This window comes from Mirounga leonina, unplaced genomic scaffold, assembly GCF_011800145.1.
Source record: "Mirounga leonina isolate KUSES-001 unplaced genomic scaffold, KU_Mleo_1.0 Mir_125, whole genome shotgun sequence".
In the NCBI taxonomy this organism is placed as follows: domain Eukaryota; kingdom Metazoa; phylum Chordata; class Mammalia; order Carnivora; family Phocidae; genus Mirounga; species Mirounga leonina.
The window spans coordinates 40,151,853-40,161,976 of NW_023270305.1; positions in this window are offsets into that span (position 1 = coordinate 40,151,853).

Consider the following 10,124-nt stretch of genomic DNA (forward strand, 5'->3'; position numbering starts at 1 on the left):
TAGAAAACATTTAATCAAAGATTTGAAGAATGAACAGACATTTACCAGGAAATAAGAGGATGGAGTGATGTTTCTGGCACAAGGACAAGCCCCTGCAAAGGCACAGAGGCATCAAAGAACATGACAGAGTCTGAAAACCTCGAGCGATTTAATATTGCGCGAGCATAAAGTTCAAGGTTGGGCAAAGGAGTAAATGAAAGAAGATAAATGGAGGCATTTATCCTGGAACCAGATCATTCACGAAGGTCTCTGCAGGCCAAGCCTGTGAGTTTAGAGTTCAGAGGGGGCAGTACTGTGCAAGGTTTAAGCAGGGGTGTGACATGAGGGGGCTTAGATCACACCAGCAGGATGCGAAGGGGAGGGGGGCGGTGCTCAGATGATGTCAGGTGGAGGGAGACTGGCCAGGGTGCACAGCAGGAAGGAGGTCGCTGCTGTCTTCCCCGGGTGAAGGCACCGGGCTGAGCCAGCACAGGGACTGGTGTAGTAAAAGGGGGGTCAAGCTGACATGACCGGGCGCTTGATGGGCTGGCATGAGGATGGGGAGGGAGTCAAAGTGGCCTCTCAAATTTCTGATTTGGCAGCTTGTCTTCTTTATTACAACACAGATGACCCGGAAGAGAAGCAAGCCTGAGAAAGGCAGAAAGTGGAGAACTGGGTGTGGGCCATGTTGAGATGATCCCTTCCCTAGGGCTGCTGAGGGTCTCAGACTGCAAGGCTTCAAACAACAGACATTGATTTCTCTCACAGTTCTAGACGGTGGAAGCCCAACATCGAGGTGTCGGCAGGGCCGACTCCCTCTGCGACTCTGGGCGGCATCCTTCCTTCCCTCTCTCCAGCTTCTGGTGGTGACCGGCCATCCTCAGTGTCCTTGGCTTGCAGCGGTGTGGCTCCAGTCTCTGCGTCTGTCCTCACCTGGTGTTCTCCCCGTGTGTCTTCCTGGGGCACTTTCCTCTTCTTCTGAGGACACTAGTCATATTGGATTAGGACCCACCCCCATGACCTCATCTTAACTTGATTACATCAGCAAAGACCCTATTTCCCTATAAGGTCACATTCACAGGTACTGGGAGTTAGGACTTCAACACAGCCTTTGGTGGTGGTGGTGCGGAGGGACACGATTCAATGTATAACACTGAGTTTGAAGAGCCGTGGGACCTTGGATGGAGACGTCCAGGAGGCCTCTGGATAAATGGGAGGGAGGGCTCAGGGGAGATGCCTGGGCTGCATCTTTATTGAGAATCTGCCAGCCAAGAGACAACAGCCTGAGGTGATCACAGCGAGCCGGTGAGTGGCCTGAGAAGAGAAACCGTGGGGAAGGTCATGGTCAAGCAGGTGCGAGGGGCAGAGCATCCCATGGGCAGGAGTGTGGTGTATGTGCACGAGGGACTCCGTGGGCGTGGCTGACCCGGAGCTGGTCTGGGTCCTTCCTTTGCCGGGAGCTGACCATCACCCCCTGGAGGGCCAGCCCGTGTTTTCGGCTGCCTGGTTCTTCCATGCCTGGATCTCTCCCCCCGCATTTGACATGGCCTTTTCCCTTACTCAGGAAGCACTGGAGCCCTGCAGCCATCTCCTGTAGGAGTCAGCAGGGATGTTTTGGGATGTTGTTGGGGCAGCCGCCTCCCCCAGCTCAGCACTACAGTTGCAGCATTGATAAAGCAAACAAGGCCGGCTTGTTTGTGTTTTGCATTTCTTCAGAAATGAGCTGGCAGTTTTGTAATAACGCTGAGGAATTACGCTTTATTGCATCACCAAAATATTCCCATATGGCCATAAAAGTGTTGTCCAGAGCATATGCAGTCTTTCCCCTCCCATTGCACACCCACTGAGCTGTGCGAGAGGCTGCAAAGCCAGCTCTGGGGTATCAGAGAAAGCCGCAGATTCTCGAATGTGAGACTGAAAGTCAGGGCAAGAACGGAGTGACTCAGCCAAGGGCTTCTGGAAGGCGTACCTTTCAAATACGGTAAACGGTAGATGGTGTTCTCTGTGAGGGTTGGGTCCCTGGCTGGTTTGTTCCCGCTTGCGGCCCCTGCATCTGATATGATAGGCTTATGCTAGACACTCAGCAAACATCTCCAGGCTCTGGGTGGCCCAGGATGTGAGCTGTGCGTCCACACCGGGATCAGTAAATTTCTGACCAGCCATGCCCAGCCGATGCGGCAACTCTCCACCCACCAATGTGGGGTGCACAGGAGTGGGGTGCTTGTATGTCACCTTTTCTTTTCCCCTGTGGGACTCCGGCCGTCAGTGGCCAGGCCTACAGCAGATCGGCGGTTCTGGCCTAATGCTGCTCTTTCCAGCAAGACCCGTCTCCTCTGGCTCTGCAGAATGCATGACAAACTATGGCGACAGTGACTATTTGCATCATGACTTAATTAAAATAATGGCTAATATTTATCAAGTGCCTGCTATGGATCAGACTCTGTGCTAAGTGTTTAATATGCATTATTTCAAGTAACTCTTGCAATAACTCTAGGAGATAGGTGCTACAATTTTAAATAATGAAGTCGCATTACCCAAGTTCTTGCAGCTAGAATGCAGTCTTGGGGGTGTCTGTACCCAGACCGCCTGGGGCCAGAGCCCACCTACTGAAGCCCTTTGTTGTGCTCATGAGCTTTGCCCATCTCCTGTTGAGATTTCTTGTTCAGTTACTGCATGTTTAACTTAGGGATTATTGCCCAAGAGATGGGGCAGGAATGATGTGCACGGTCGGGAAGCCCTCAGGGCAGCTGCTGAATTAGGACGCAGGAATTAGGACACAAGTTTGGCTCTGGGAAGAAAAACAGCAGTGGGTTTGGCAGGAAGTGCAGAGGAGCCTGAGCGCCCAGGGTCACTGCTGCCCCGTGAGCCCTGCCTGTCTGTCAGGCTCTGTTCGGCTGTCACTGCGCGCCAGCTTACTAAAGGGCACGGACTTGCAGCCTGGGCTTCTTTGTCAGTCAGCAAATTATGCATCAGGTCCGGTGACTCATAGCCTTTGGGGATTAGCAAGGCCCTCAAAGATAATCCAGTCGGACCCTCTGATTTCACAGGCGAGAAGCCTGAGCCCAAAGGGCAGAGCAAGGATGATGGCAGATTAAAGGTGACTGCAAATTCCTTGTCACTTCTCCCATTGAGAGGAGGACTGTATCCCCCCTCGAATCTGGGTAGGCTCTGTGACACTTAGCTCACAGAAAGCTGCCCAAGCGACACTCCACCAGTTTCTGGACTCAGGCATTAAGAGACTGGAAGGTTCTAATTCCTGCTCTGTGCACATAGACTCTTGGGACCCAGATGCCATGCGGTGAGGAAGCCCAAGCAGCACCTTACAGACACACGTGGAGAGGAATTGGGGGCCCCGGTCAACAGCCCCTGCTGACCCTTGGCATTTTGGGGCCAACTTGGAAGTGGGTCCTTCAGCTCCAGTCAGTGGAAGCACATGGAACAGAAACAGCCATCTCGACAGAGCCCTGCCCAAAATGTAGATTTTCAGCCAACAAAATGCTTGTTGCTATTTTTTTTTTTTAAAGATTTTATTTTTATTTATTTGAGAGAGAGAGAATGAGAGACAGAGAGCATGAGAGGGAGGAGGGTCAGAGGGAGAAGCAGACTCCCTGCCGAGCAGGGAGCCCGATGCGGGACTCGATCCCGGGACTCCAGGATCATGACCTGAGCCGAAGGCAGTCGCTTAACCAACTGAGCCACCCAGGCGCCCCTGCTTGTTGCTATTTTAAGTCACTAAGTTTGGGGCTGGTTTGCTGGGCAGCAACAGATAATCAGAACAAGGACCAAGTAGTAGGTGTTATTATGACCCGCCGCTGGTATTCCTTTCACTCTATTGCCGTGGTGCTCATGGCTCGCTTTGGGTCACCCTGGTCACTCACCAGTCTCAATGGTCTGTGAGGTTGGAAAGCCTGGTGCATTACCTTGCATGAGGACCGCTGGACTTGAATGTCTTCAGCAAAAGTTACCAAATCTAATGATCGTGAGAATCCTGGGGCCTGGGGGTTAGGTATATAGATTCTTGGGGCACATTCTAGGATATATTGAATTAGAATCTTTAGGTGTGAGACCCAGACATTGCCATGTTTGTTTGTTTGTTTGTTTCCCAGGTGATCCTGAAGATCAGCCGGCTTTGGAAGTCACTGATCACGAATTGTTTGCAACTGGGAGAAATGTCCCAGCATCACCTATGTGCACAGCTTATCCTAAACCAGATATTACTGGAATGTTTCCATTTATGTTAAAATTTCTGGGTGGGATGCGTTATTTCTATTCTCCAGCTAAGCCAACCTGGGGATTCTAAGTTCTTAAAATACTTACCCTTCATTTAACTTGGTGTTGGCCTGGGTGTCTCTGATGCCCCTGGACCAGGCTAATGTGTGCCAATAAAAGGAATGAATCCATTAATCATTAATGTTGTTCACTAAATATTTATGTCTTTCTCCTCTTGTCATATAGTAAGATTGCTTTTCCTGGATCCCTGTGATAGAGTGGGACCATATAAATAACTCTGGTTAATGACAGAAGTGGTATGTGTCACTTCTGGGCCAGAGCATTTTATTGCAAGTGCAAAACCCTCCAGAATTCTCTCTCTCAAACTGTATTGTGAGTGACAGTGTTCTGGATGGTGGTTGTTACAGGAGCACAGTCCCCTGAGTGAGAACGATGTACAGGGCCCCCCTGCTGACCTACAACGGACATGTGACATTAGCAAGAAAAGAATTCTTATTGTTAGAAGCCACTGAAATTTGGGGGAAGACCATATTATAACATAATCGAGCTAGCCAAATGATATAGCCAGAGATGGTAGGCTTATCATTCCGAAGCTGCTTCTCTCTGTGTCTACTGGGAAGGATCATGCCCCATGGCCAATTTGAATTTTTTTGTTTTTCCTCTTTTTTTTTTTTTTTTTTTAAGATTTTATTTATTTGACAGAGACAGCGAGAGAGGGAACACAAGCAGGGGGAGCGGGAGAGGGAGAAGCAGGCTTCCCGCTGAGCAGGGAGCCCGATGCGGGGCTCGATCCCAGGACCCCAGGATCATGACCTGAGCTGAAGGCAGACGCTTAACGACTGAGCCACCCAGGCGCCCCTGTTTTTTCCTCTTTAAAGACTTGTTAATCACAAAGTTCTACTCCCATTCTTGCATGAATGAACACTTCCCCCCCCCCCCCCCGTAAACTTGTCAGGGACCTGTCAGTATTCTCAGAACAGCCAGTAAGTGTTGAGAACGTGATGTTATCAGTTGAAAGGTAATGGATTTTGTTTGCCTATCACACGGGACTCTGATAATGAGGAATCCTGGGGCATAAACTAATTTAATGAAAAGTCTACTTAAATGTATAATATACATTGTGTAATATTATCTTTTCCAAAGGGCTGTCTTACAAAAAACAAAACAAAACAAAGGCCGGGGCACCTGGGTCGCTCAGCCGTCTGACTCTTGATTTTAGCTCAGGTCATGGTCTCAGGGTGGTGAGATCGAGTCCCGTGTTGGGCTCCGCGCTGGGCATGGAGCCTGCTTGGGATTCTCTCTCCTTCTTCCTCTGCCCCTCCCCGTGCCTCCCTCTCTAAAAAAAAAAATAATAATAATAAATAAAAGGCTGTCTTACAAGGCATGTTTCTTGACTTTTCTGAAAAACCACTGGTGCGAGAGAATCTTTTTGTCAGTGAAATGAATGTGGGTTTCCCACACTCAGCAAAGTTGTGCTCTATGTTAAGACTTTATTTTCAGAGATCATTTTTCTCTTGTTTTGTAGTAGAGAAGCTGAGAAGCCCGGTATTCAAAGAGAGGCAATGCGGCCCTTTCTCCTGAGCCAGCACGTGGTCCCGCGCCTATGCGGCTACAAATGGCCACTGATCCGTATTCCTTTTCTTATGAGGAGAAAGGGAACCTGATAGATGCTTTCTTTCAACCTGTTTGCAAAGAGTCACCAATACCTCTTGGTATCCTAGGTGGTGGGTTTATCTTACCATTTAACAAATAATGAAGTATCTCCTCATTTGATCTATATTTGAATTTGGTTTCTGAATTTAGAAGCTTTAATGTTTTACTCAAGTAATAGGTGTATATATTCTGTTAATAGATAATTCAGTTATTGCAAATAATGCAGAAATCCCTCCTTGCTAACTCCCATTTCCCATTCTCTTTTCCAGGGTGGGTTGCTATTATCAAAATTATATGTGTATCCCTTCAAGTTTTTATACATGTGTTTACATACATATATGTTTCTATAAAATTATGTAGTATTTGTGGATTTTAATTTTTTTACATATATGGAATCTAGTGTACCTACTATCTGCAAATTTCTTTCTTCACTTAATAACATATCTTAGAAAGTTTTCCATGTCAGTAAAAATAGAGAAATCTCATTGTTTTCTATGACATGGATGTGCCATTGTATATTTAATAATTTCTCTATTTAAAGACATTAAGGTCATTTCCAAGATTTTGTATTCCAAATAGCATGGCCACAAGCATCTTTATATGTGATTTGTGCACATACGTGAATGTTTCTTTAGAGTTCATACATAAATATGGAATGGTTTTGTCAAAAATTCTGGAACTTTCAATTTTTTTTGCCTATTTATTTAGTTAGTTAGTTAGTTTCAGAGGTAGAATTTAGTGATTCATCAGTTGCATATAACACACAGTGCTCATTACATCAAGTGCCCTTCGTAATGCCCATCACACAGTTATCCCATCCTCCCACCCACCTCCCCTCCAGCAACCCTCAGTTTGTTTCCTATAGTTAAGGTCTCCTATAGTTTACCTCCCTCTCAATTTTCATCTTATTTTATTTTTCCTTCCCCTCCCCTATGTTCATCTGTTTTGTTTCTTAAATTCCACATGAGTGAAATCATATGATAATTGTCTTTCTCTGTTTGACTTATTTCACTCAACATAATACCCTCCAGTTCCACCCACATCGTTGCAAATGGCAAGATCTCATTCCTTTTGATGGCTGCATAATATTCCATTGTATATATACACCACATCTTCTTTATCCATTCATCTGTTGATGGACATCTGGGCTCTTTCCATAGTTTGGCTATTGTGGACATTGCTGCTATAAACATTGGGGTGCATGTGCCCTTTCGAATCACTGTGCTTGTATCCTTTGGATAAATACCTAGAAGTGCAATTGCTGGGTCGTAGGATAGCTCTATTTTCAACTTTTTGAGGAATCTCCATACTGTTTTCCAGAGTGGCTGCACCAGCTTGCATTCCCACCAACAGTGCAAGAGGTTCCCCTTTCTTCACATCCTCCCCAACATCTTGGATCTTTCATTTTAATAGATACTTTTCAATTTCCCTCCAAGTGACCAGGTCATTACAAGAGAACAGTCATATCCCACTATTTTTGCCATCATTTATATTAAGAAACTTTTATCTCAAAGGTGAAAATGATATTCTATTTGCACTTCTCCAATTAACAGTGAAATTAAACTGTTTTTACATTTTCATTTCTATAAATTACTTCTTTAGAATCTTTTCTCTTTTTCCTATTGGACTGTTTATCTTTTTCTTATTGATTTATTGGCATTCTCTATATTTTCTGCATACTCTTCCCTTATCTGTCATATTCATTGCAATGATTTTCTGAGTATTTCTTTCAACTTTGTTCGTGGTTGTTTTTTTCTGGCTGCCTCATTGCCTCTGTTATCCATTAGTCAAGTTCGTGTATTCCTTGAGTCTGGTGGCTCTTGTTGAAGGTGTAGCTTTCCTCCAATATTTGATGTTTTGTGACTGTGAGCAATTCTGTGTATACGTTCTTGTGTGTTAACTGCGATGCATGTGTTACCTGTTTACTAGTCGTCATAGGACAGGGTAAGAAGTAGAGAGAGCGGCATTGCGTGCTGCTCACTGTGTTTATACTCGAGTGTGCCCATGGTGTGCCTAGGGGGGAGCAAATTGCTGCCAGGCGTGTTACCTTGATAGTTAGACTCTTAGGCAGAAGTGCTTCTAATACTTGCTGGGGGTTGTGAGTTGCCCAAGGCGAAGAGTCTGCTTCTCTGCCCAAGCACACATGCTCATTGCTCATCCGTAAGCACAGATAGTTCTGTTGTTTGCTGTCTGATCCCGTGGATCCATCCAAGTGGGAGGCATGGGCAGGAACAAGGGAAGATGGAAGGAGAGGAAGGAGGAAGGATTCCACATACTTGGTGGCTCTTACTGTGAAAGCTTAAATAAGAATCCTGTTAGTGATTGCGGGACCCTCCTTCTTTACTCTCTTGGTAGGCTGTGCCCTATTTTTGCTTCACCTTTTGTAGGTGCCCTCTCCTGTGTGCATGTTGATTGTGGTTTTCTTCTTCAGTCCAATCCTATCTGTATTCCCTGTTTTAGTGACTTTTTCCCTGATTTCTGGTCCACTAATGGTACATCTTATTTTTCAGAGTGGACAAGACCTTCTAAGAATTTGGGGTGAAAGGTTGCCATGTGAAATCTGTCAGCTGTCTTGAATTAGAAGATCAGAAGTCATCCTCCCTGATTTATATGGCACTATTCCATCAGATCCTTCTGAAATATTAAATGCTTCTCTTGAGCAAGAGGGAACAGGGGAAGATGGGAGGGTTTGTCTCATTAATGTAAATATTCTCATCTAGCCGTAGTTGCACTAGACTATTTACATAAACAAAACAGGATAGATAGAAGGAAGGAACCCAGACAGTGCAAAAAAAAAAAAAAAAATCTATCTTCGGATTTATCTCTGACAGTATTGTCTACTGGAATTTCCCCAAAGGCCCTATCCTGACTTATGAGTTGCCATGTGTCCATTTTTTAAAAAATATTACTTAAATATTCATATCCTAGTCAGTTTTCTTTTCTTTTTTTTTTTTTTTAAAGATTTTATTTATTTCCTTGACAGAGAGAGACACAGCGAGAGAGGGAACACAAGCAGGGGGAGTGGGAGAGGGAGAAGCAGGCTTCCTGCCGAGCAGGGAGCCCGATGCGAGGCTCCATCCCAGCACCCTGGGATCATGACCTGAGCCGAAGGCAGACGCTTAACGACTGAGCCACCCAGGCGCCCCTCCTAGTCAGTTTTCAAGTTGCAACACGTCTACAGCTCTCACAAATAAGTCTCCTGGGAACAAAAGTGTCCTCCAACAAACCTGGCCGAGCAAACTGGAAACAAACAGACCGTAAATCTCCCAAAGCAGCCTTGGCTTTGTGGCTTGTGGCTGGGGGCAATATTTTTGTAAGTTGCTCATGCCCATGACAAATATGTGCCCTGGCAACTTCTCCTTGACTAGGCCTTGCCTCCAGTGAACAGGGAAAATCCTGCTCATGGACGGTGGGCCGCAGCAAGCAGTCCTTCGTTTCTTCTTTCCCTCTTCCTTTCCGGAGCCCAGGCTCTGTGGTCCCTCCTCCCCACTATGAGCAAGGGACAAGATGAAAGAGGACCGACTCTGTATCTCAGTGTCAATGGGTTATTTGATCTTGGGCTGACCAGTGAGTTTTGCCCCTCCTTACCGATATACACAATCCCTTGGAAAAATTTAGTTCACATGTCACAGAGGGGCCACCACAAAGAAGAGTAGAACTGGCATCTACATTTATGTTAACAGAGAAGGTAGGTGCCTGCAAGACAGTTTCCATTAATCTGTCTGGAAATTTTCTCCTGTGAATGTTGGTATGTGTGTTCCTATGTGATGAGAAAGAGAAAGTAAACAAGGCTGACTTTTCTTCAGGACTGCAGTTTGAGAAATATTTGAATAAGTTGAAGCAGAGCATAAAAGTTTATTTTATTTAATGTAGTCAGAAGAGGTTAACTGACTTTGTTCTCAGATCACCAATTTGAGGAAATTGAATCTATCCCGAGAGATCCCATTTATCAGGCTCTCAATGGCTCAGAGAATTTTACATCCTTGGTGAAATGACAAGACAGGAACACACTAACCTTGAAACTGCAGGGGTGGAAAGTCAAGAGGACCTCTAATTTATTGAAGGAGGTAAAGGTATTCAGATTCAAATTGGACATATTTTCCTTTACCAAACTGCGCCGAATTCAGAGGGAATACAGATTTGTGGAAATTGCAGAAATTTGATGGAAATGAATTCACAGTATTAAAAGAAAGTCTCAGATTTCTAAAATGCATATGAATCATCCTTTATGTTTCTGTAGCTGTTCTTGGAATGGAAACTTC